Source organism: Schistocerca gregaria, chromosome X (assembly GCF_023897955.1).
Source record: "Schistocerca gregaria isolate iqSchGreg1 chromosome X, iqSchGreg1.2, whole genome shotgun sequence".
Taxonomy (NCBI): Eukaryota; Metazoa; Arthropoda; class Insecta; order Orthoptera; family Acrididae; genus Schistocerca; species Schistocerca gregaria.
In genome coordinates, this window is record NC_064931.1 from 115402495 (window position 1) to 115428538 (window position 26044).

The 26044-nt window shown below is 41.7% G+C and overlaps 1 protein-coding gene across 2 annotated transcripts in view; it reads left to right on the top strand.

The window, feature by feature from the left end:
• The window catches only part of LOC126299380 (GTPase-activating Rap/Ran-GAP domain-like protein 3), a 1486407-nt gene that overhangs the window by 876602 nt on the left and 583761 nt on the right, over positions 1-26044 (top strand). The gene's annotated exons all lie outside the window — the stretch shown is intronic.

Here is a 26044-nt window from a genome sequence, read left to right on the forward strand (position 1 = left end):
CGCAAATCTACCACAGCGCTGATTGCAGTCTCTTGTGGCATTTTTACGTCACCATCATCTGCTATTGATTAACGAAGAGACCAACTATAACGCAGAAAATAAATGTAAGTGCCTTACTCTACCAATACCGACTACAGATTTTCGGCGTATTTCGACGCACTATATAAATACGCAAAACATGGCATTCCGACACTTCGCCTGAATTTAATGGGTACAAAACTCATTGAAACGTTAGGGCAAGGCGACACTATCACTCAGCTGATTACTCAAGGAACTTTAATTATTTGTATACGCCGAGAAAGCCTGCAATCACATACATCATGGTAAGTCAATAAGTCTCTGCAATCAGTTTTTATAATTTATAATAACAAGAATACACCATATTATTGATATCATTTTTCAACATAGTTAACATGCTTTTCAAAGCACTTTGCCCACGGTTGCACGAGCTTTCTGATACCTTCTGAAAGAAAGGTTTCTGGTTGCGCAGCAAGCCGTGTATGCACCTCTTCCTTCACCTATTGATCGGAAAGGAGTCGACGGTCCCTTAAACCATCGTTAAGTGGTAATCCGACGGGGCGAGATCGCAACTGTATGCAGGATTCTCCAACACCTCGAAATGCAGTGTCCGAAAATTCCAAGCGGTGTGCACGGCGGTATGAGGACGCGCGTTGGCATGCAACAAAAGAACGTCTTCTGAATTTATCGTTAATTCCAGGTTTCAGCTTGTTTTACGTCGTCAACTCGTCTGTTATTCAGAATCGAGACACGGACGTCTTCAATTCCGGTATTAGGTGTCGCTGTAGTTGGATGCCCTACTCTTCCCTCAACCTTCACACTCGTTCGGCCACTTTCCAGTTCACTGGTAAACACGTAGCTGTGACAAGACATTGTCTCTGTATTGTGGTGAAAGTACTCTATGGTTTTCCCTCCTGTCACACGTGCAGACCACGAAAAACGTAGTGAGGCCATCTTTACGTGGCAACAACGCAAAGAGGACTGATGTGATAACGATGCAACCTCCCACAGGCAAAGATAACGGTGCCGTCTAGCGCCTGGTGAGCACTCAAAGCCGTAGAACGAAACTAAAACAATTAGAGCAACATTGCAGATATTTATTGACTTACCTCCGTAGCTACGTTTCAATTTAAAATAGTGAGTGTTCCTATTTCACAGTACAAACATCGAATCGTTCACAGAAAATGACTTCGCAGACAGGTATGGTGGCTCGTCATAAACATAATTAAATATTTTGACGCTGCAAAAGACAAAAGAACTATAGTTCTGAAGCAGAAGACGACGAAATGTGCAAACAAACGTTTAAAATTGAGCAAATCCACGGTTCGAAGATTTTAGAAGGACTGTGTATGAATACTGCACGCCCAAATATTTCAAATACGCATTGCTTCTTTCTGTGCACACACTATGCAGGCTAAGACTGAGTTTTCTGTTCATTTTAGCCCTATCTAACGAGTAATCTTGAATTTTATGCTTTCGTAGCAAGTGACCAGATCTCTGATAACAACACCACTGGCTCGCCGTTCAACAGTCACAAGAAAATATTAACTTTGTTAATGAAGTAGTGGATAATAGCATGTAGCAGTCGCCGCTGTTAATAGTCATCCCAAGGACTGCCGGAGGAAGAGGCTTTAGAGCAGCTTAAAATTCGCGTCTGCGTGGGATACACTACGTCTGATGAAGTGGTGTAATTTCATTTCTGAAAAATAGTGGGAAGATTTGCGTCCGTGATTGCCGCTGGCGTCATAACGTTGTAGCCTTTCTTCATTACTGCCACTCGTATTCTCCGTCTTCTGGCTTACGTGAGATTTTTCTCATCCTTTTCCCTTCCCAGTATTTGCATTACTCGTAGCAACCTGCACAGCTACTGTTATGGCTCCTATATCCTGTAAAATGTATTCGTCTCTCTTCATAATTTTTTTATTTGTCAAAAGACTACCTGTCTCACAGATGTCTTCTCTTTAACATCCTTATACAGTCCATACTACTTTGCTTGATTAAAAGTGGCAGTATTCTATATCTGCTAGTACACTATATTGGAATTATTGTGCTCTGAGCCCACATTTATGTACACTGTCAGTATTGAAATTATTGGAGCTAATATGCGGACTTATCGCGTTTGTTCACTACGAAGTTAAGAGTTGAGACATGAATCGAATTCTTTTCTTACCATTTGTTCATCTCTGAGAATGCTTCCTGACTGTACATAGAACTGTAATCCTGTTGTTATGATCGATGCGAAGACTATTGTCCACCCTGGATCTGTGTGCAACTCAATGAACATCATTTTCAGATAGTCAGGTATTCGTGCCTAATTATCTTTTCTACTGGAATGTTTGCTCATTGTGCATCCTAATTTGATCATATTGCATGATTTGTAGAATGCCTATTTTTGAAACAAAAAATTCGCCAAGAACATGATCCAATCCGGAAGGATTACTTACCATTTGTCAGCTCCAGCTCTCACGTGGCTGTTTGGTCATTGTCAGAATTTAGTGTTGAAAGAAAAAAAAAACTATAGTTTTACGACCTCTCGTCGGCCAGGTCGTTAAAACTTGTGCACTAGCCCGAATAGGAAGCTGGAGACTGAAATCATTTACAAAGAAGTTGTCCCAACATTCACCTTAATAGAATTATGTAAACCCAAAAAAACCAAAGTATAAGTGACCGGACAGGAATTTGTATCCAGATACTCGAGAATACCTTAACAGATGCACAATCTCGTTCACAATATGTTCGAACTAATTTCTTGTTTTCACCACGGATGCACGCTACGAAACACACGGAATAAAGGTTACACGACTAGTACACAACTGTCCATTAAAACCACAACACCAGGAAGAATAGAAAATAACGAAATTTTACTTGTTATTATTACACAGTGTAGTAGGAAGAATACATTATTTAATTTTTAAGCAAATTAGGGGAAGACAGAAAGCCAAATTTAATACAAAGAGCTGCGACGTCTGACAACTATAACGGCCCTGATCCGACCGGTAATCGAGTTGAACTGAGAATGGATGATAGTTACGGCTGTCATTCAAGCTTCATCTCCACGCCACGGTTCATGAATCGTAGAAGCTAGCGAATGGCGGCGTGCTTGTCTCTCGATGTCCCGTGTCCAGATGTTAAAGGGTGAGAGATAACGAGAAAGCGCTGGCTATGAAACAGTTGTACTTTCTACGTATGGAGGTACGTCAGGATAGCACGGGCAGCTTGTGGCCTTGGTTTACCTTATTGGAAAATAACGTCACGGAGACCTCAAAGGCCGGCCGTGTGGCCCAGCGGTTCTAGGCGCTTCGGTCTGGAACCGCGCTGCTGCTACGGTCGCAGGTTCTAATCCTGCCTAGGGCATAAATGTGTGTGATGTCCTTAGGTTAGTTAGGTTTAAGTAGTTCTAAGTAAAGGGGACTGATAATCTCAGCAGTTAAGTCACATAGTGCTGAGAGCCATTTGAACCATTTTTGAACCTTGTCATTGTGGCAAAGTGTACATTGGTCAGACAACACCCATAGCGCGTGAAAGGTGCGTTGAACATGGATTATTCTGCCACGGAAATCTTGGCCTCACCGAGATAGTTCTGGGATTCAACTATTAAGAAGTGGGTGGAAATACATTAGGCGGAAGATCTTGTTAAACGTGATGGCTGCTTTCAGTTAGATAAGGCGTGGGGCACGGTGATTCCTTTAATATCTTCGGAAATAAAAACATTTTATGACTAATGACACTTTCAACGACGTTTAATTTTATCAGTTTGATAACTGAGTTTTAACTCCGAGAGCCCACTTTCTGACAGAGCGTGCATGTAACGGTTGCCTTTGCGGATACATGTCAGCGTCAATTTTTTTGTTTAAAGTTAGCGATGTGAACAAGCAGTGCAACCCTCTCACCTGAAGATCACTGAATGCTTATCATCCGAAATATCGCGGCAAGAAATCGACGTTATCCGGCTGCAATCCCAAAACTTCATCGACTACTCTTATAGCTAGGAAAATTTTAAGAATTACATGATACATGATCACTTATTTAAAAAAAAATGTCCCAGTGCCATTTCACACTCTTAGGGTTCCATTTTTTTTATTTTTTATTTTTTTTATTTTTTATTTTTTTTTTTTTTACTGGAGTAGCCTATGTCCTTTCTCAGGCGTCAATTACAAATTAAATAGCAATGTGTTCAGCAGTTTATTCGTGGAAACGTAACAGAGTTATTATCGCATTGTTAATATTAGTATGAATTGCTCACCTCCCATTAAATGCAGAAAATGTTCGGATTATCAGTTCAGATCAGTTAATGTAGAGCATAATACAGAGTAATGTAGAAATATGCTTCAGCCATAATAATAATAATAATAATAATAATAATAATAATAATAATAATAATAATAATAAACAATAATAAAAATCGTATCCTAAAGATTGGTCCTTACCGGAAAACGTAAAGCCAGAACAAGAAGCTACTTCATAATGAAACCAATTCACCCAGTTTGTATAAGTTTGAGCTTATTGTGCTAAAAGTGTCCAGATCGTATGCAACGGCAAACACACGGACACTGTACCCACTCTGGCGAATCGGCTAGTAACATTCACTTTTAACAACAGCGCAGCAACAAAAGCTATTCGGCGTACGCGACCTTGCGAAGTAAGAAAAGACTTCTAGCACTACTGACTCACAATACAGAGTAATCTGCGCCACATATCTATGAACTATTCTTTAAGAGGTCATTACTTTTGCACTGAAGAGCGCGTCAGCGCGCACGCAAGGGAATCTGTGTTTACTGAATGGCGGGAGCTGTGAGCGTGCCTTCTTTGTTTTGTCTGTTTACGCCGACTGGCAGCGCGTTCGTGACCGATTTAATCTGGAACGAATGGCGCTTCTATTTCTAGACCCATCTACCCCAACAAGCGACAGCAGAGAACTCCTCGCAGGTGGCGGAAATACCGCCACTGCCTCAATTAAACTCCCGTCCTCATGCCTCGGGTCAAGTACCTTTTCTTTCACCCGTTCTGATACCCGGCGTATTTATTACTACCTGTCGCATGAAGTACTGCCGTTCGTTCCTCTGAAGATGTGAAAGATGTGAACAGGAACAGAGTCCGATTTTAGCAATATTCTGCCACATCAAAAACTTTAAACTGATTCTTTGTCCTTTTTCTTCCTTGTAATCATAATACATTCGACACAGGTGACTTTTTGTATTTTCAGAAGTACATTATACTCTCTTCCTTTGTATCTTGTTTTTATAATTAACTGTTGTTCAATTCAATTGTTTCTGTTATAATGTCACAAATGGGCGCATGTCACTGTCCGTACCCTAAAGGCGACGCAACTTGTATTTTGTTTCTTTTTTCGTGGTAGCAATGTAAGCCAGTGGACCGATCAGCCTGATGATGTTCCTAGCAAGGCATACGTACCAAAGGCTTGACCCAGTTAAATTTTAATTTTTGACTTGAGAATATGTGCTCGAAACTTCGACCATTACTTTCTCGCAGTGTAATTTTACATAAGTAGCCTTTGTATGCTGTGACAATTGTCATCATGGTTAAACTAAATTTGTTATGTATTATTTTATAGGGTTTCTTAAAATTTCATTCTGATGAAGACATACTTAGAGGTGTCGAAACATAGGTCAATGTACCAAAGAGTTATTTGCAACCAGTTGAGTGTGTGATTCCTATGCTGAAACAGGCGAAAGGTGTACATTTTAACCATTTATACCCAGTCACTTTTTCTTCCGGTCCAGTAACACCTTCGAACGTAAAACTGCATTTGTAGCGTTAACTTGTGTAGAGATATATTCTTATTAGTTTCGATTGCCTATATGAACTGATAAAATCAGAAACCTCTTAAGACCAGTACCACAAATATTTGTTATTCTAGACCCAAAAGGTTGTACATAACTATTACAAAAACCGAAATATTAATAAATATAACTATTGGACATAAGAGGTTTCTTCCCGCATTTTAATGCGATTTATTAATGTTTCAATAAGAAAATAGCGCACAATATGTGCTACATTGTAAACCATGAGCTTTTTTCCGTGCGTTTCATCTGATTGGGGTGGACGTCGTAAGACACACTTTTAAGTTCATTGTTGATCTAGTAACTCAGTTTTTTTGTTACAGAGGGCGGCTAACCCTCTCACCGAGCACGCGGAGCTACCGTGCCGGCTAATTGGCCAAAATGTCCTCTAGTTTGTGTGTTTTCTGTGTTGCAATCTCACGTCTTTTATAATATCACATTTACGTAAACTGCTAACGCCTTCCTTCTCTTTCTTGGTGGTTCTTTATCACTCATATCAGAAATACTTTAACAGTGCAGAAGTAATCGATAAACAATGTAATAACGCAATGAAGACTGAGGATAATGTTACTTGCGCTCCAGTCGTATAACGTTTATGTATATTATTGACTGTCAACTGCTTAGCACCAGGTACAACAATTTAAGAAAACAAAGTAAACTACCAAGGAAGCCAACGAGAAATCAAAGAGAATATTTCCACCCATAAAGAGCAGAAATTTCTGAACAAACAATAAATTTTACCATCTCAAACATGAAAATCACTAAGTCGACATGAGATATTTCTATTGCAGTCAATGTCGCTACCTTCAAAGATACATAATCCGCCATTATCTCATTTTGCAGAAAATGTGGACACGAGGGGTTTCTCACTTTATCCATTCAGATGGTGTCCATGCCTTCCCTGTGTAACATACGAGTACCTTAACACTCTGTCTTTTCGTTAGGTTTGCACAGAAAGAATTTGCCGGCCGCGGTGGTCTAGCGGTTCTAGGCGCTCAGTCCGGAGCCGCGAGACTGCTACGGTCGCAGGTTCGAATCCTGCCTCGGGCATGGATGTGTGTGATGTCCTTAGGTTAGTTAGGTTTAAGTAGTTGTAAGTTCTAGGGGACTTATGACCTCAGCAGTTGAGTCCCATAGTGCTGAGAGCCATTTGAACCATTTTTTTTAGAAAGAATTTCTCCATGAACCGTGGCATTGTGTGACTGGGACTGCCCAATCAGATTTGGAATTGAGCCGTTTAGTTTGTTATTCAGCGCAGTTAACTGAGAAAACGCGGGCTCTTAACGCGAGATCGGCAACACGCCCACTGTATCTACTGGAAGCCCCCAAAACTGGATATCGTAAACCGATTTCCCAATACCGCTTCCAGTTGGTCGTGTGAACACTCCAATATCGATTCTGGAAATGCGGCTCTAGCTTGCGGTTTTCCTCTTCCCCAGTCGATTTTCGCTCCTATGCCAAGGCACAATTGTTTTTGAAGCGAGCTTCGGTTGATAGTTACAGCTTGCTTTTATGAATTTTCGGGTAATCTGAACGGTGTGCCTTCTTGTGCAGTGACGGAGAAATAGAAATATTAGACTGAGCATGAAGTTGTCTATCTCCGATAGTTAATTGAAGAGAAACAGCCACTGTGCTGACTAAAACAGAAACTTCTACAGGTGATATGTTGTGCAAAACAACTGATGATCGGAAAACAGATATTTCACCGACGTAGCGAAACCGCTTTAGGGCTTAAAATGTAAATACCGCAGCGAAAAACGGTTTCTGAAATTCGGTTTTCTTATTCGGGAATGGCTCTCATGTAAACGTAGCGGCTTGGTTCTGGCGACTAGATGAATATAACTTTATATTGCAGAGGGCAATGCAATGCTGGGTCTTGTATACGTACAACGCAGCTATTTTTCCAGTAAGCGGTAAACTAAACGATTCTGTCCGTGGGTGGCATCATTTCATGACATTCTTGAAGTTGCTATTTACGATCACGAAATATTGAAACTAACGGCATATCGTCCCTGATATGCATCGTGTTCGAAGAAGTGACGAGGTTCTCTTCCTTTTCAGGTACGCCAATTTCAAACAGACTAGCGACCCGTCTCGGTTTCACACAGAATGCACTGATTATTGACGGCCTGACCCCTTGCCTGACATAGCGGCCGTAAATTACGTACACAAACCTCCTTTGTGAATCTGTCTGTCCGTTAGTGAAAGTCGTATCGAAGTCCTTACAGCAGTTCCTGGGATGAGACGTAACATGCAGACAGAAAACGCGGCTGGGGCTTTATAATACGTATAGATGATGTGGTCGCATTTGAATTTCAACTAATCGCCACATCTGTATGTTCGACGTACATTTCCAGTAACTATATTCCTTGTCTAGTGCCAGTATTTTCTCTTTCGCGGTGAATTGATACGGACGTTGAAGCTCCCCTTCTCTTGGCATCTTTATTTATTATATGCTTCCTTTCTCAATTATAGTGATGTCTGTATCGTTTTTGCATCATGCAATCACTCCACCATCTTCATTTGTAGCGATCCCGTACCCTTTTGCCATAAGCCAAAATGTTTCTTACTTCATATAGGAGTCATCTGCTCACCATCATGAACCATGAGAGGACTAATAGTTACATGTCTTCAGTATGCCTTGATGTGATTAGTTTGCTTGTACAATAGCAGACTATGCCCACATTACAGTTTGTAACATTCCAAAAATCTCAATAATACGGTGCAATCAACCGTGATAGTGTGTACCAAAGTTATCGGAAAGGCATCGATTCCGAACAAACAAATGATGCTGTAAAACATTCAACTAATAAAAAAAAATAGTTCAAATGGCTCTGAGCACTATGGGACTCAACTGCTGTGGTCATTAGTCCCCTAGCACTTAGAACTACTTAAACCTAACTAACCTAAGGACATCACACACATCCATGCCCGAGGCAGGATTCGAACCTGCGACCGTAGCAGTCGCACAGTTCCGGACTGCGCGCCTAGAACCGCGAGACCATCGCGGCCGGCGTTCAACTAATCGTTCATATGACAAGTGTGTACACTGCCGTAATAACGACTTAACTCAAATGTACGTAACCATAAAGATTAATCTTGAACAGTTAGACGAATTTGTCATTGGCGAGAAAATGCAAATTAATGAAATATTAATGGTGCAATAAAATAAGATGGTTTCCGCTCCTGAACTGCCACGAGTCACAACTAAGCACATATTTAAAACCGTAGACTGCCTTATACGACTTTTTCATAAGGGAATCAAAACGCGTTCCATGACGCGGCAGTAATTATTAATTCGCAGGAGAGCTTCTGTAAAGTTTGGAACCTAGGAGGCGAGGTACTGGCGGAAGTAAAGCTGTGAGGACGGGGCGTGAGTCGGGCTTGGATAGCTCACTTGGTAGAGCACTTGCCGGCGAGAGGCAAAGGTCCCGAGTTCGAGTCGCTGACCGGCACAAAGTTTTAATCTGCCACGAAAGTTTCAATGATTATGAAGTGTAACCTCACGGCAATCATAACTGATACTGGTATTAATTTTCATCCTCCAGCCTTAGCAGATGACTATAATTCACTGTCAAGAATATAACAATTAAATACGAATGACTTCAAAATAACAACAGAATAGCAAGGCAACGCTGAAATATGGTAACCAAAACATCTATACATAAATTTACTAAAACATATAAAACTAATTAGCATAGTTGAATAAAAGTTAAAATTCACTATCTTTTTCGAGGTTCAATATGAGTTTCAGAAGTCAATTAAGACTGTTATAATGCAAAAGTTTGTGATGCCTTTAATTAGCCAAAAAAATGAACTTTCAATTTAAGATAAATTTTAACTGTACAGGGTGAACATTAATAAAACCGACAAACCGCAGGGACCGATTCCTGACTGAAAATGGGGGAAGAAAGATCGTACGAACATGTGCCCGAAAATGCGTCGTTACCACGGTAGATGGCGCTGACGAATGAAAGTTCCCCTGACCAGGTGCCGCATGTTCTTTGCGCATTGTAGACTGTGTGGCATGCAGCGTACTGTAAGCAAAAGAATGGTCCGATATTCAATTCGGGAACAAGCTGAGAGGTGTTTGTGTACGGCCAAGCAGTTGGAAACGGTCGAGAGGCAGCACGGCTACAGTATCCTGTAGAACGCGGCCCTCCAAAAAATCTGGTGTACTGGCAGTCTGCCGCCTACCTGCACATTAGTTTGTCTGAAAGGGCCCATTATCACACAAATATTATGAATATTTTTTATTCTGTTTCCCACATAAACATTGTAAAATTTCCAGCTGCGTCATTGTAACATTAAATTGATGAAATTGGTTGGTTTGTTAATTCATACTGACATCATCTTTAAAAATGACCGTGTCTTTGAGTGTACAAGTCGCAGATAGCCTCAGTAGTAACATAGAGCTTCCGAACAAACTTCCTTGGGAAAAAATAACTGCAGATCTGTTAAAAACAACCTGTTTAATCTGCCTTGATTTTCTCAAAAAAGACTAACATAGCCTTTGCCATCCAAGCAACAGATTGTACATGCATCCCATCTAATTGACTGCTTACTTTTGCCGCTTGTGTTAATCACAGTATAATTGCCTGGGTTGAGAGCAATGAAAGGTGGTTCTTGATTTCCATCAAATCCTTTGTCTTCTTCTGAATACTACTGATTATTCTTTCAACTCTCCCTCCATTTCCTGAACCATAATCTGCGTTTTCAGTTATCCGAAACACAAGTCATATTAAAATATAATTTACAGTAGAAATTTTGATTAACGAAATATAATTGGAAATTTGCTTATCATATACATAAATTAAAACAAAACACCCAAGTTTGTTACTTTCTAATGAAACTAAAATCAAGTAAATTCAGCACGACATCCGATGTTTGATATAGAGTAAGTAAAACATCAACAGACAGCGCCGCAAACTTTGAAATTCATAGTTTCCCTATTAGCCTGGTTCACTATAAACCTAGAAAAACTGGTCTTTAAATGGTGCTCCCATTTATCGTCCGACTTGACAACACAGAACTTTTCTGGAAGTTTCGTTTCTGTTCGCCCCATTGTTTCTGGCCACTCCATTTCACGCTACCTACAGGACCGGGTTGAGCGACTTAAATTTAATCAGTGTAACAACTGAATCTGTTACATGAGACGTTTCAATACCTTAAAGACAAACATTGGAGTATTATATGTCAAACAGAGAGGACAGTTGTCTTGGAGCGAGACATTCTTTTTAACACGTTTTTTTCTAAGATTCTCGCACAAGTGGAGCATATTTGCCATGGTATGCAAAGCGACGTATCCAACTCGCAGCCACACTATGTGATCGAAAGTAACCGAACTCCCCCAAAAAACTACTTTCTCATATTACGTGCATTGTGCTGCCACCTACTGCCAGGTACTCCATATCAGCGACATCAGTATTCATTAGACATCTCGAGAGAAGAGGATGGGGCGCTCACTGACTTCTAACGTGGTCAGGTGATTGGGTGTCAGTTGTGTCTTACGTCTATACGCGAGATTTCCACACTCCTAAACATCCCTAGATCCACTGTTTCCGATGTGATACTGAAGTGGAAACATGAATGGACATTTATAGTACAAAAAAGTACAGGCCGACCTCGTCTGTTGACTGACAGAGAAATAGAAGAGGGTCGTAATGTGTAATAGGCAGACATCTATCCAGACCATCACACAGGAATTCCAAACTCCATCAGGAACCGGTGCAAGTACTATGACATTGAGGCGGGAGGTTAGAGAACTAGGATTTTATGGTCGAGCGACTGCTCATAAGCCACACATCACGCCGATAAATGCCAAACGACGCCTCGCTTGGTGTAAGAGGCGTAAACATTGGACGACTGAACAGTGCAAAACCGTTGTGTGGAGTGACGAATCACGGTACACAGTGGGGCGATCCGATGGCAGGGTGTGGGTATGGCGAATGCCCGGTGTACGTCATCTGCCAGCGTGTGTAGTGCCAACAGTAAAATTCGGAGGCGGTAGTGATATGGTGTGGTCGTGCTTTTCATACAGGGGGTTTGCACCCTTATTGTTTTGCGTTGCACAATCACTGCACAGGCCTACATTGAAGTTTTAAGCACCTTCTTGCTTCCCACTGTTGAAGAACAATTAGGGAATGTCGATTGCATCTTTCAACACGATTGAGCACCTGTTTATAATGCACGGCCTATGGCGGAGTGGTTACACGACAATGTATTGGACTGGTCTGCACAGAGTCCTGACCTGAATCCAATAGAACACCTCTGAGATATTTTGAAACGCCGGCTTTCTTGCCAGGCCTCACCGACCGACATCGATACCTCTCCTCAGGGCAGCACTTCGTGAAGTATGGGCTGCCATTCTTCAAGAAAACTTTCAACACCTGATTGAACGTGTGCCTGCGAGAGTGAAAGCTGTCAAACAAGGCTAAGGTTGGGCCAACACCGTACTGAACTCCAATCTAACCGAAGGAAGGCGCCACGAATTCATTTTCAGCCAGGTGTCCGGATATTTTTTATCACATAGTGTAATAACGGCGGAATTAAATGCACGACTTAAGATGGTAGTACAATTTCAGTAGCTTAATACTTTCAGCGAAATTATCTCACATTCAGACATGACAGCTGTTCTTAGTGAAATTTTCGATTGAATGGCAGTGTTTTGTAGATTATTAATAGCTGGAGACGCTTCAATCATGTGAGGCAACTCGTGAATAGAAAACCATAAATTGCATACATTCAGTTGCACACAGATATCGTCTTATAACCATCAATATGGCATAATACTGCTTTTAACTGAGGACTGAAAGATCAACAACATTAGCAAAACTACTCTTATTGGATTGACGTCTGACGTTAGGCAGATAATCACACACATGATTCAACTTACATCTCCTGTATTAGTAAGAAAACGATTTCTCCGTAATAGGTAGTATCTGTCTTAGCATTGAACCTACAAATTTCCACATATTTCTAGTTACCGCCTTACAGAAGATGTCATTGAGCATAACGTTTACACCAAGGATTTTCCATTATTAATTTCACATAGACTGGAGTCAAATAATAATATTAAATAGAACATACTGAAGAAAAGTTATGGAACTTTTATTATATGTGTCACAAAAGTACTAACTGGTTGAATTTTCTCATTTTGATAGTACTGAAGTAGCGATCTGCTTTACTGGCTAAAAAAACGTTCAACAACCTAAATAGCATAAAAATATTTCTTTAAGACAAGCTATTTCGACGTACCTTGCTGCTGTCTTCAGGTTTTAAAAATCTTTTTGTTGTGAAAGGTGATCATTTTACGTTGAACTTTACGCCAGGTTGTCAAGTGGATAAAAATCTGCACGTTATAAAATGTTTTTCATAATTAAGACATTTAAAAACATGAAGCACCATGCGCAAAAGGCTCAAGGTTCTTTGTTTTTAAATATTTTAGTTACGTCAAACATTTTATGATGTGCTGATCATTATTCACTTCACAATTAGGCGTGAAGCCCAACGTAAAATGAACACGTTTGACAACAAAAAGATAAAAAGGACTGAAAATGACAGCAAATCCTGAGGAAACTGGCTGTCTTAAATAACAAATATTTTATGCAGTCTAGGCTGCTAAACATTTTTTACAGTACTAACTACGGAAGTTTCTTAACAAGTGACATAAATTTCCTACATAAGCCAGAGATCATTATTAATTTTTGCGGATAAAACTATTTAGATCAGTTACTACATTTCTGTAGCCAAAAAAACGTAGTAATAAATTTACTACGGAAACGAGCTAAAGTGTTTGTCGAGGCGTTAGGTGTTTGACGCTGTGAACCACACGTAAATTGTAGCATATTACAAGGTAATGTTAAATTATTTCAACGGTCATAGCACATGATTGATAATTCGGAAACTTCAGCCAAGTTAATGTAAACACCTCTTCTTGTTCTTACACGAGTGATCTGGTTCCTATCGCCAGCTATTTACGGCACGACTTCCCTTTGAAGAGGAACATCAATATTATTTACAGTTCGATACAAATAATCTTTAACTTCACGGTAGATATTTGAAAATAACGGGTGCGGCAACTTTTGCTGTCTATGACAACAGTTCCGGTTTGTGCTTGGACTGCGCTGCCGGAAGAGTCGCAGAGCTGTGAGTGGTGGCGACGCGGAATATTTTTTTCGCCTTTTTTGGAGCGGCCGCAGCGATGCGATGACGAGCAGGCAGCGAGGCGGGAGCCCGGCGCTACAGGGCACTTCACTTAGCGCCGTTTCAGCGATCGCAGCGGGACGCAGCCAGTCACCAACTTAATTAACTCACTCCATCTGGGTTTTCAATCTGCGCTCGGCGGCCGCTGTGCTCGTCAAATGCTGCGACTCGCCGCAACCGGTCAACCGGCACAACAGCCATTTCCTGACTGATGGCCAGCGCGTCTACCGTCAGGCGAACCATCGCGCCAATGGCTTCACTCTAGCTAAACTTACGAAAGTGAGTTTCTCCAGTCTACGTCCTACAGGCCTTAGTATCAAACTAACAAGTGCTTACATATTCAGAGTTAGCGATTTAAATAAAATATTGTTATGCGTTGATTTCGCACTATATGGTAAATAGAATTGTTAGTGGCGGTGCCAATAACCCCAAGTGTATTTCACTTCTACAAATCCTTTTGCGGCAGGAATTAGTGAGTTCGAATATTGGTGCCGAAGAATATCAGTATTTAGCCGACAAGTGTGTAAATTCGTTACCATTAGCAATAGAATAAACGTTTGTGGTTAAACCGTGATAATTTTCACTGCGAAGTAAAAGTACACAAGACTCCGATCGTCAGCTGGTGACTTTAATATATCAGTACGGAGATCGTGGAGTACCGGTTGTCCAAATGTGTGATCTATTTAGTTTGGGCCGGCCGGGGTGACCGAGCGGTTCGAGGCGCTACAGTCTGTAACCGTGGAACCGCGCGACCGCTACGGTCGCAGGTTCGAATCCTGCCTCGGGCATGGATTTGTGTGATGTACTTAGGTTTGTTAGGTTGAAGTAGTTCTAAGTTGTAGGGGACTGATGACCTCAGAAGTTGAGTCTACATCTACATTTATATTCCGCAAGCCACCCAACGGTTTGTGGCGGAGGGCACTTTACGTGCCACTGTCATTACCTCCCTTTCCTGTTCCAGTCGCGTATGGTTCGCGGGAAGAACGAATGTCTGAAAGCCTCCGTACGCGCTCGAATCTCTCTAATTTTACATTCGTGATCTCCTCGGGACGTATAAGTAGGGGGAAGCAATATATTCGATATCTCATCCAGAAACGCACCCTATCGAAACCTGGACAGCAAGCTACACTTCGATGCAGAGCGCCTCTCTTGCACAGTCTGCCACTTGAGTTTGCTAAACATCTCAGTAATTCTATCACGGTTATCAAATAACCCTGTGACGAAACGCGCCGCTCTTCTTTGGATCATCTCTATTTCCTTCGTCAACCCGATCTGGTACGGATCCCACACTGATGAGCAATACTCAAGTATAGGTCGAACGAGTGTTTTGGAAGACACCTCCTTTGTTGATGGACTAGATTTTCTAAGGACTCACCCAATGAATCTCAACTTGGTACCCGCCTTACCAACAATTAATTTTATATGATCATTCTACTTCAAATCGTTCCGCACGCATACTCCCAGATATTTTACAGAAGTAACTGCTACCAGTGTTTGTTCCGCTATCATGTAATCATACAATAAAGGATCCTTCTTTCTATGTATTCGCAATACATTACATTTGTCTACGTTAACGGTCAGTTGCCACTCCCTGCACCAAGTTCCTATCCGCTGCAGATCTTCCTGCATTTCGCTACAATTTTCTAATGCTGCAACTTCTCTACATACTACAGCATCATCCGCAAAAAGCCGCATGGAACTTCCGACACTATCTACTGGGTCATTTATATATATATTGTGAAAAGCAGTGGTTCCATAACACTCCTCTGTGGCACGCCAGAGGTTTCTTTAACGTCTGTAAACGTCTCTCCATTGATAACAATATGCTGTGTTCTGTTTGCTAAAAACTCTTCAATCCAGCCACACAGCTGGTCTGATATTCCGTAGGCTCTTACTTTGTTTATCAGGCGACAGTGCGGAACTGTATCGAACGCCTTCCGGAAGTCAAGGAAAACAGCATCTACCTGGGAGCCTGTATCTAATATTTTCTGGGTTTCATGAACAAATAAAGCGAGTTGGGTCTCACACGATCCCTGTTTCCGGAATCCATGTTGATTCCTACAGAGTAGATTCTGGGTTTCCAAAAACGACATGATACGATAGCAAAAACATGTTCTAAAATTCTACAACAGATCGACGTCAGAGATATAGGTCTATAGTTTTGCGCATCTGCTCGACAACCCTTCTTGAAGACTGGGACTACCTGTGCTCTTTTCCAATCATTTGGAACCTTCCGTTCCTCTAGAGACTTGCGGTACACGGCTTTTAGAAGGGGGGCAAGTTCTTTAGCGTACTCTGTGTAGAATCGAATTGGTATTCCGTCAGGTCCAGTGGACTTTCCTCTGTTGAGTGATTTCAGTTGCTTTTCTATTCCTTGGACACTTATTTCGATGTCAGACATTTTTTCGTTTGTGCGAGGATTTAGAGAAGGAACTGCAGTGCGGTCTTCCTCTGTGAAACAGCTTTGGAAAAAGGTGTTTAGTATTTCAGCTTTACGCGTGGCATCCTCTGTTTCAATGCCATCATCATCCCGGAGTGTCTGGATATGCTGTTTTGAGCCACTTACTGATTTAACGTAAGACCAGAACTTCCTAGGATTTTCTGTCCCATAGTGCTCAGAGCCATTTGAACCAACATGTTTGTACTGTTGGAGATCACTGTATAAATACAAAAAAAATTATTTGCTGGTGACTACACAGATACAAGTAGGACAATTGTAAGTGGTAAGGCAGCATTTGACGAAAATATATCTGTACTTAAAGATGAAGCACCATATTACAATTATGCTGTGGTGATCGTTTCGCCACTTAGTTACACACTTACGGTCATTTTCACGTCCATATTTCAGTTTTACCAAGTATATCTTCATATTACATGATGTGCACTCGTGAAATGCACTATGTTTACATACAAACATGTGGGCTGTGGTCAAAGAACTTAAACGTAGCAGATTCTGTATGAGCAACATCGCCCAAGCACGCAAGAATGAGACAACTAAAGGAATTTACCTAACAGTCATCAAACAGAACATTTACTGCAGCAAGAATAATTTTCAAATTACTAAAACTTCAACAAACACAGAAACCAAAAATTAGGCAAAGGTTTCAGTATCTGGTTCGTCGAACCCACTCTTCAGTCATTCGCGATTTCTCTGCGCTATGGTGTTGCACACACACACACACACACACACACACACACACACACACACACACACACACACACTCACACATACACTCTCTCTCTCTCTCTCTCTCTCTCTCTCTCTCTCTCTCTCTATCTATCTCCACGTTTTTGTTTTGGTTCTGAACTCGCTACATCTTACGACTAGAACAAGGCAGGTGCCGCAATCCAATTTCCCAAAAACTTTGCTCAGTGGAAGAAGAGCGATCACTTGTCTCTGCTTATCTGTAGATACTCAACAGTTTCTGAGCAAACGACGGGCAGAGTTTTCGAGGTTCTGTAGGTGCCTTTGAGCACATAACGAGATCAACCGAAGCTGCGGTATGGTGGCTAGCGTCGCGTCTTCACACTTTTGCGTCCCATGTTCGAAACCCGATTTTTATTTTTGTCGTTTGTTTACCTTCTCATGTCTATTGAAGATTACTACACAAATGTTTTCGAATGTATTCTGAAATAACGTGTCCTTATCCGTCTACTAATAGTACGTCTGGTGAATGAATTTAAATTAGTCCATGCATGTAGACAAATGAGAAGGATTTCACCAAAATGTTTTATCATAAGCAAAATTATCCCCAAAAGTCGTCATCGAGCTAGAGAACTTAGCACAAATTTCTTTTTCCTAGTTAAATATACAGAAATAAACAGATGAATAAATTACGTGCGGACTCCAACATTTTAATTTAAAAATGTTATAGATTATGAATAATCAAAGAAAGTAAGATCATGCAGATAGTTCTCACGACATGGAGCTTGTATTTAAAGGTGCAGAGTTGCCATCATACGCAATCAACATGGGTGATATAACTACTGTAATTCATGGTTTAAGTCACGGGTGGGCAAACCAGCGGCCCGCGGGCCGGATCCGGCGCTGAATAAATTCGTCGGAAAGAGCGATGCGTTCGCATTGTACTCCACCCGGGTGCATTTTCGGATATTTCCGTCGCCGGCTCAGATCGCCTTACTCTAGGTGCAAATAGACACGCGTATAGCACATGTGGACAGCCCGCATTTTTGTAACTTCAGAAGTGCAAATGAGACCGCATTAATTGGGACGCTACGAACGCCTGCACAAGGGAGTCGCCAGGCGTTTTTGTTGTGGAATAGTTTCTCGCCCCCGCGCGCCACGTTAGTATTACTGGAGACCCGAACCGGGGAGCGGGAAGCAGTCCTCCAATATCTTGTTTTCGCCACCGCGCAATGAGTAGCGGTAGCAATGGCCATCCGAAAAATATAGCCTTACTGTGTACTGAATTTTGTCATTGAGTAGTGTTTTGTTTTTTCACCATTTAAGCGGTCCATCTTTTCTCGTTAATACTCCATATTTTTCAGTTATTTCTATCTGTATAGTTTCTTTTGTTTTGTGTTTTCTTTTGTCAAGAACAATACACAGTTCAGCAACCGGTATGCGATTAGCCACTGCGGTTATAGCTTCCACAATGTTTTCAGATCACAGGAAGGGACAGACAAGTCATCGTGAGGGTAGTGAATAAGGAAGCAAGGAATATAAAAAGCATGTGATCAAGAAACAAGATAGAAAAGTTCAAATGGTTCAAATGGCTCTAAGCACTATGGGACTTAACATCTGAGGTCATCAGTCCCCTAGACTTAGAACTCCTCAAACGTAACTAACCTAAGGACATCGCACACAGCCATGCCCGACGCAGGATTCGAACCTGCGACCGTAGCGGTCGCGCGGTTCCAGACTGTAGCGCCTAGAACCACTCGGCCACTTCGGCGTTTCTGCTTACTGCCTATTTCTGTGTTACGCACAGGTACGCGCGGGGCAGCCCGTGAGGTACGTGAATCCGCTTCGTGGGTCACCAAAGGTCGCCCATTTCTGGTTTAGATAATCGACTACCACGTCTAAAATAAAAGGTTATTATCCAGTGTCAAATTGTAACTGGCGCAAGGCAGATCTACAGAACGTTTCTAGCCTTCCGAGGCCAAACTATCAAGGGTTTCCAATGTAAAACAGACTAACTTTTCTCTTTGAGTCCTCATCACTCCAGTTTAAATGTCTATTAATCTCAAATGACCACAATCAGCGGGCACCAATAAACACTGCTCTTGGGTATGAGAATAGATACCTGCCGCTATTTTTAGAATTTCTCTTATTTTCACACTTTGTTTCGTAGTTTCTATTTAACACTTCTGAAATTTGTACACGGGACTCAGCAGATAAAGTAGTACATAAGAATAAACTCCCAGGAACGATCCGTTTGTGTTGCAAGGGAAGCAAAATTGATTTCTCACTTTCGCTCCAATATTGATGTTTCTTTGTGTATTTGCTGTACGCTACCAGTATTGAATGCTTACATGGTACGATCACTTGACGTCCTCCATTAACAGGCTGCCTCACCTTTTGTTTTGATTAGAGAGTTCACTATTTTGCTAGTGAAGTTACTGGACACTGATAATTCGTGAATAAATGTTGTTTCATTACGATGGCTCACCAGCAAATCTTTCAGTTCTCGTCTGACACAATCTCGGCTCAATATTGTTTCAAATGTGGACAGGCCGATACGAACGACAACCTTGGAAAAAAGCCTCTTCGATTTGACTGCTTACAGTTGATTATGTGACAATCGGAAAATACCTGGTGGCGCTGGTAGTTTTGACAATGTGTACCAAAATGTAAACCGTAGAAAAAATTGTGCAACGATGATTGATGTCGTCCAACAATCCGTTTTTGTAGTAACTGCGTAAGGAACACCAATATTTGCGCGAGGGTTAAATAAACGAATCGAGTTTATTTTCGTTGTCACATATAAACTAACTGCTTCTAGCGATTCCGAGCATATATTCCGGCATAAACCCTGCGTTTCTTAAGTCTCATCTACACCATCTAACATTATTTTTTGAAGTTAGTGCGCCACAGGTCGTAAGTACGTAGAAACCTTCGTATTCAAACTCTAAGAGCTACTAATTTTAATACTTCCATGTAAGCTGTTTTAATGGCTTTAAGGCACCTTATCATGATCTGAAGATTGAGGCCGGTTTCAATAAAGAAGTATTTATTAGCAACTCTTGGCGGTTGAACTATGACCTTATTTAAATCTGAAATTGTCATAGGTATATTTCTGCATTCTAGATAATAACAAAGTGTATTTATCAAGTGATGGGTGAGACTTACAGTTTCTTTCCATTTCTTTGTCCATCACATAAAGCCACAGTTTCCACGCGGTTCCCTCCATTGATTCCCAATGACAACGTCTTGCACAGGCCATAAGTACGCCACAGACCGTATATTCACTTCTCGCTGAATGTCGAGGGAACGCTATCTCACGGAATATTGGTGACGTAACTTCGGCGATGGATCTTCGAGTCGGAATAGCGCGCAGAATAGGCTCTTACAAGTCAGCTTGCGCTCATATTTCCCTTGGATCGCTGCAGGCTCGCAATATGGTTGGCAGAAGCTATATAGTTTGCCCGAGGCTGCCTCAGAGGGCGCTCTCTCGTGACGCCCGTCATCTTGTTCCGTTATTATCGTAATTCCATTATCTCGTCCATTAAAACGATTTTAAAGTAACTTATATTGCTTTTCCTGGGTGGGATATTAATTAAATAGTCTGTGGATTTAAAACCGTACTCCTCCACTCTGTACCTCAAAGTGCAATTTACGGCCACAGTTGCAAATGCAGCTTCATGGAGGCGATTTTTAATGAAGATAACACTTGAAAAATTTTGCAAAATAGATTATTGTGTAAGTTAATGAAATTTAAATATTTATCTGTTCAGAATATAATTAGGAATTTAATGTTAATTTCACCACCATGCAAACGCTGAAACTATAATATGGTGCTGACTATCTAACCCATTTTCTTATTTGATATTGTACGCAAAGCTTGAATGTCAGAAACATTTTGTTATTCAATAAAACTACATAAAATATTGTAATATTTTCGTCCAATAATATAGGTGATGCCATGTCTCTGTTAGAGAGAGGTTAACACACTTTCCCGACATAGAAGTATCGGGTTTCAACAGAATTTTAACTTCTCGATTGAAAGTAGTAATATTCATAGTCTCTCAAAAAGATTAATGCAGTTTCGTATAACTATATCTTCTACATGAATGAAAATATAAAATTTTTCTGAAGTGTAGAAGCTACGAGTTTACCTTGGCACCAGCTGTAAGTTGCTGTTTGTGTTGTTTCCCTGGTGTAGCTAACTCGTTAATTACACAATGTGCATCGAATCCTGCTGGCTATAAAGCAACAAAGGCGTTTTGTGTGCTCCGTTTCAACAGCTACAATACAATTAGAGCTCTGGGGGATTTGCGTCTAGAGTACGGCAATGCAACTTCATCTCACGGTACTGGACATTACAAGTATAGTTTCAAGATACAGCTTGTTTATGTAAGAGGAAATCCACATTTCGCTCCAGAGTGCTCGTTCCTGATGGAGAGTGCATTCAACAGTTTTTTGCATGTAATCCATAGAGGAGGCGATCGAGAGATTGCCATGTCTATGAATTTGATTGAGGTGTTTTGCGGCAGCGTTTGTACTTTCAACCATCCATTATTAGATTGCTACAAACACTTCATAATAGTTCAAACTACAACATACACCTTTGTGAATTCATTCAGGGTGCGGGGATGAAATATACACTACTGGCCATTAAACATTCTCCACCACGAAGATGACGTGCTACAGACGCGAAATTTAATCGACAGCAAGAAGACGCTGTGATATGCAAGTGATTAGCTTTTCAGAGCATTTACACTAGGTTGGCGCCGGTGGCGACACCTACAACGAGCTGACATGAGGAAAGTTTCCAACCTATTTCTCATATACAAACAGCAGTTGATCGGCGTTGCCTGGTGAAATGTTGTTGTGATGCCTCGTGTAAGGAGGAGAAATGGGTACCATCGCGTTTCAGACTTTGATAAAGGACGGATTGTAGCCTATCGCGATTGTGCTATATCGTATCGCTACATTGCTGCTCGCTTTGGTCGAGATCCAATGACTGTTAGCAGAATATGGAATCGGTGGGTTCAGGAGGGTAACACGGAACACCGTGCTGGATCCCAACGGCCTCGTTTCACTAGCAGTCGAGATGACAGGCATCTTATCCGCATTGCTGTAACGGATCGTGCAGCCACTTCTCGATCCCTAAGACAACAGACTGGGACGTTTGCAAGACAACCACCATCTGCACGTTTGCAGCAGCATGGACTATCAGCTCGGAGACCATGGCTGCGTTTACCCTTGACGCTGAATCACAGACAGGAGAGCCTGCGATGGTGTACTCAACGACGAACCTGGGTACACGAATGGCACAACGTCATTTTTTTCGGATGAATCCAGGTTCTGTTTACAGCATCATGATGGTCGCATCCGTGTTTGGCGACATCGCGGTGAAAGCACATTGGAAGCGTGTATTCGTCATCGCCATACTGGCGTATCACCCGGCGTGATAGTATGGGGTGCCATTGGTTACACGTCTCGGTCACCTCTTGTTCGCTTTGACGGTACTTTGAACAGTGGACGTTACATTTCAGATATGTTACGATCTGTGGCTCTTCATTCGATCCCTGCGAAACCCTACACTTCAGCAGGATAATGCACGACCGCATGTTGCAGGTCCTGTAGGGGCCTTTCTGGGTACAGAAAATGTTCGACTGCTGCCCTGGTCAGCACATTCTCCAGATCTCTCACAAATTGGAAACGTCTGGTCAATGGTGGCCGAGCAACTGGCTCGTCACAATACGCCAGTCACTACACTTGATGAACTGTGGTATCGTGTTGAAGCTGCATGGGCAGCTGTACCTGTACACGTCATCCAAGCCCTGTTTGGCTCAATGCCCAGGCGTATCAAGGCCATTATTATGGCCAGAGATGGTTGTAGTTAGTACTGATTTCTCAGGATCTATGCACCGAAATTACGTAAAATGTAATCATATGTCAGTTCTAGTATAATATATTTGTCCGCTGAATACCCGTTTATCATCTGCACGAAACAAAAGTGGAAATCATGAACTGCGGTATCGTGTTGAAGCTGCATGGGCAGCTGTACCTGTACACGTCATCCAAGCCCTGTTTGGCTCAATGCCCAGGCGTATCAAGGCCATTATTATGGCCAGAGATGGTTGTAGTGGGTACTGATTTCTCAGGATCTATGCACCGAAATTACGTAAAATGTAATCATATGTCAGTTCTAGTATAATATATTTGTCCGCTGAATACCCGTTTATCATCTGCACGAAACAAAAGTGGAAATCATGAACTGCGGTATCGTGTTGAAGCTGCATGGGCAGCTGTACCTGTACACGTCATCCAAGCCCTGTTTGGCTCAATGCCCAAGCGTATCAAGGCCATTATTATGGCCAGAGATGGTTGTAGTTGGTACTGATTTCTCAGAATCTATGCACCGAAATTACGTAAAATGTAATCATATGTCAGTTCTAGTATAATATATTTGTCCGCTGAATACCCGTTTATCATCTGCACGAAACAGAAGTGGAAATCATAGTAACAGTCATGAGACAGAGTACCCAACATCTCAGATCGGGTCTGACACACCTCAGATGACGACCACAACCGTTGGGGACCACCAATACGGGCGCGGACGGCAGTTCGAACATCCGCGACTGGAGGGGTCCATTGAAGCGCGGACCACAGAGGGATCACTCGACTAGGCGCGGACCGATTACTGAACGCCGAGCCCCTTCCAGACATAAATACTGGACTCGATCGACCCAAGGACCAGTCTCAGGTAGCACCTGAAGAAGACAGCGAGGCACGCTGTTGCAATATCGTGCGAGAACGACGCGAACATCCGGCTGGATTCCCGAACATCCAAGATTTCAACAGATCCCCGGGAAAGCATGAAGAATTACAAGTGGTCATAATGTTTCGGCTCAACCGTGTATGTTTCGTGTCGTTTACCGAGAAAAGATTTACGGCCCGTTTTATTGTGCCAAAAAAGACGATTACAGCAATCACGTACCCGAGAATGGTGGAGATTTAGGTTTTTCAACAACTGCGAGAACAATCCGTAACTTTAATTTTCCAACACAACGGAGGACCACCACAGAGGCGCTTACTTGTAAGAACATTTTTCATAATGAGCTGCCTCCAAGATCGATTGGTCGTAAGGGTGTATGGATCTTACGTTGCACCATAGGCCTCCAAGGTTGCCTGATCTCACGGTATGTCATACTTTTGTGGGATTTGTGAAAAACTCAGTCTGTGTTTTGACGAGTCCTTTGTTTTGAGAGATATTTATTTTTCAAATTTAACTTTTACTGTAACTTAGCAAACAGCCGAAGTCAATTCACTGCATTTAGCAGTGTGGCGATGAGCAGGAACTCTCTGGTTTCCACAGTGGCAGAGGTAGCGACCGGACCACATGGCGCGATGGTGTATCACGAAAGCGGAGAGGGGACGCTACCCTTGAGACCGGATCTTACTCGACAGTAAATTGTAGATGATCACTAGTGGTCTGGCACGAAGCGCTGATTTTACTTTATTAAATATTCATGATTAAAGTCCTCTTTTGACGTAACAGTTACTAGGAGAAGCCTACGGGCCATCAGGCTTCATCACAATAATAAACTATGCAGTAAACTAGCAAATTCAGTAACCAAATGAATGTCGTTAAGGGGGGTAGGACGTCAAACGGGCCGACATGCAGCAAGACAGGAACCACAGGACATTTTTATTTCCACTGTCTATACTTTTACAAATAAATTCATGAAACTTTGTCAGCATGATCAGGAAGGATTCGGAATTCACACTCATAGCAGCGGAAGTTCAAAAACATACCAAAATAATTTTTTTACATATGAAATTTCATCATTTTTTCGTTTCTATTGGCTGCATTTGTTGCTATAGGTACATTTTTCTTCACAAGTAGGAGAGATTCTTCGATGAATTTTGCACAGCATACAAACCATACTCACAGGTGTATGAAACTCTAGAATTTTCCAAATCTATTAAAAACTGTGGTAAAAATTGAGATAGTTAACTACAAAATCAGATTTTTTTCTAAACATAAAGTTTAAAACGTAACAGCTCATTTTTTTCATAAATTAAATAGATTCTAGATTTTCAGACACCCGTACGTATGGTTTGTATGCTGTGCAAAATTCGTCGAACAGTCTCTATTCCTTATGAAGAAAAGTGTACTTATAGGAGCAAATGCAGTCAATAGTAAGTGAAAAAATGACGGAATTTCACATGTAAAAAAAAATTATTTTCTTGCGTTTTTGAACTTCCGCTGCTACAAGTGTGAATCCTGAATCCTTCTACATCTACAACTACATCCATACCCCGCAAGTCACCTGACGGTGTGTGGCGGAGAGTACCCTGAGTACCTCTATCGGTTCTCCCTTCTATTCCAGTCTCGTATTGTTCGTGGAAAGAAGGATTGTCGATATGCTTCAGTGTGGGCTCTGATTTTATCCTCATGGTCTCTTCGCGAGATATACGTGGGAGCAATATACTGCTTGACTCGTCGGTGAAGGTATGTTCTCGAAACTTTAACAAAATCCGTACCGAGCTACTGAGCGTCTCTCCTGAGGAGTCTTCCACTGGAGTTTATCTATCATCTCCGTAATGCTTTAGCGATTACTAAATGATCCTGTAACGAAGCGCGCTGCCCTCCGTTGGATCTTCTCTATCTCTTCTATCAACCCTATCTGGTACGGATCCCACACTGCTGAGCAGTATTCAAGCAGTGGGCGTTCAAGCGTTCTGTAACCTACTTCCTTTGTTTTCGGATTGCATTTCCTTAGTATTCTTCCAATGAATCTCAGTCTGGCATCTGCTTTACCGACGATCAACTTTATATGGTCATTCCATTTTAAATCACTCCTAATGCGTACTCCCAGATAAT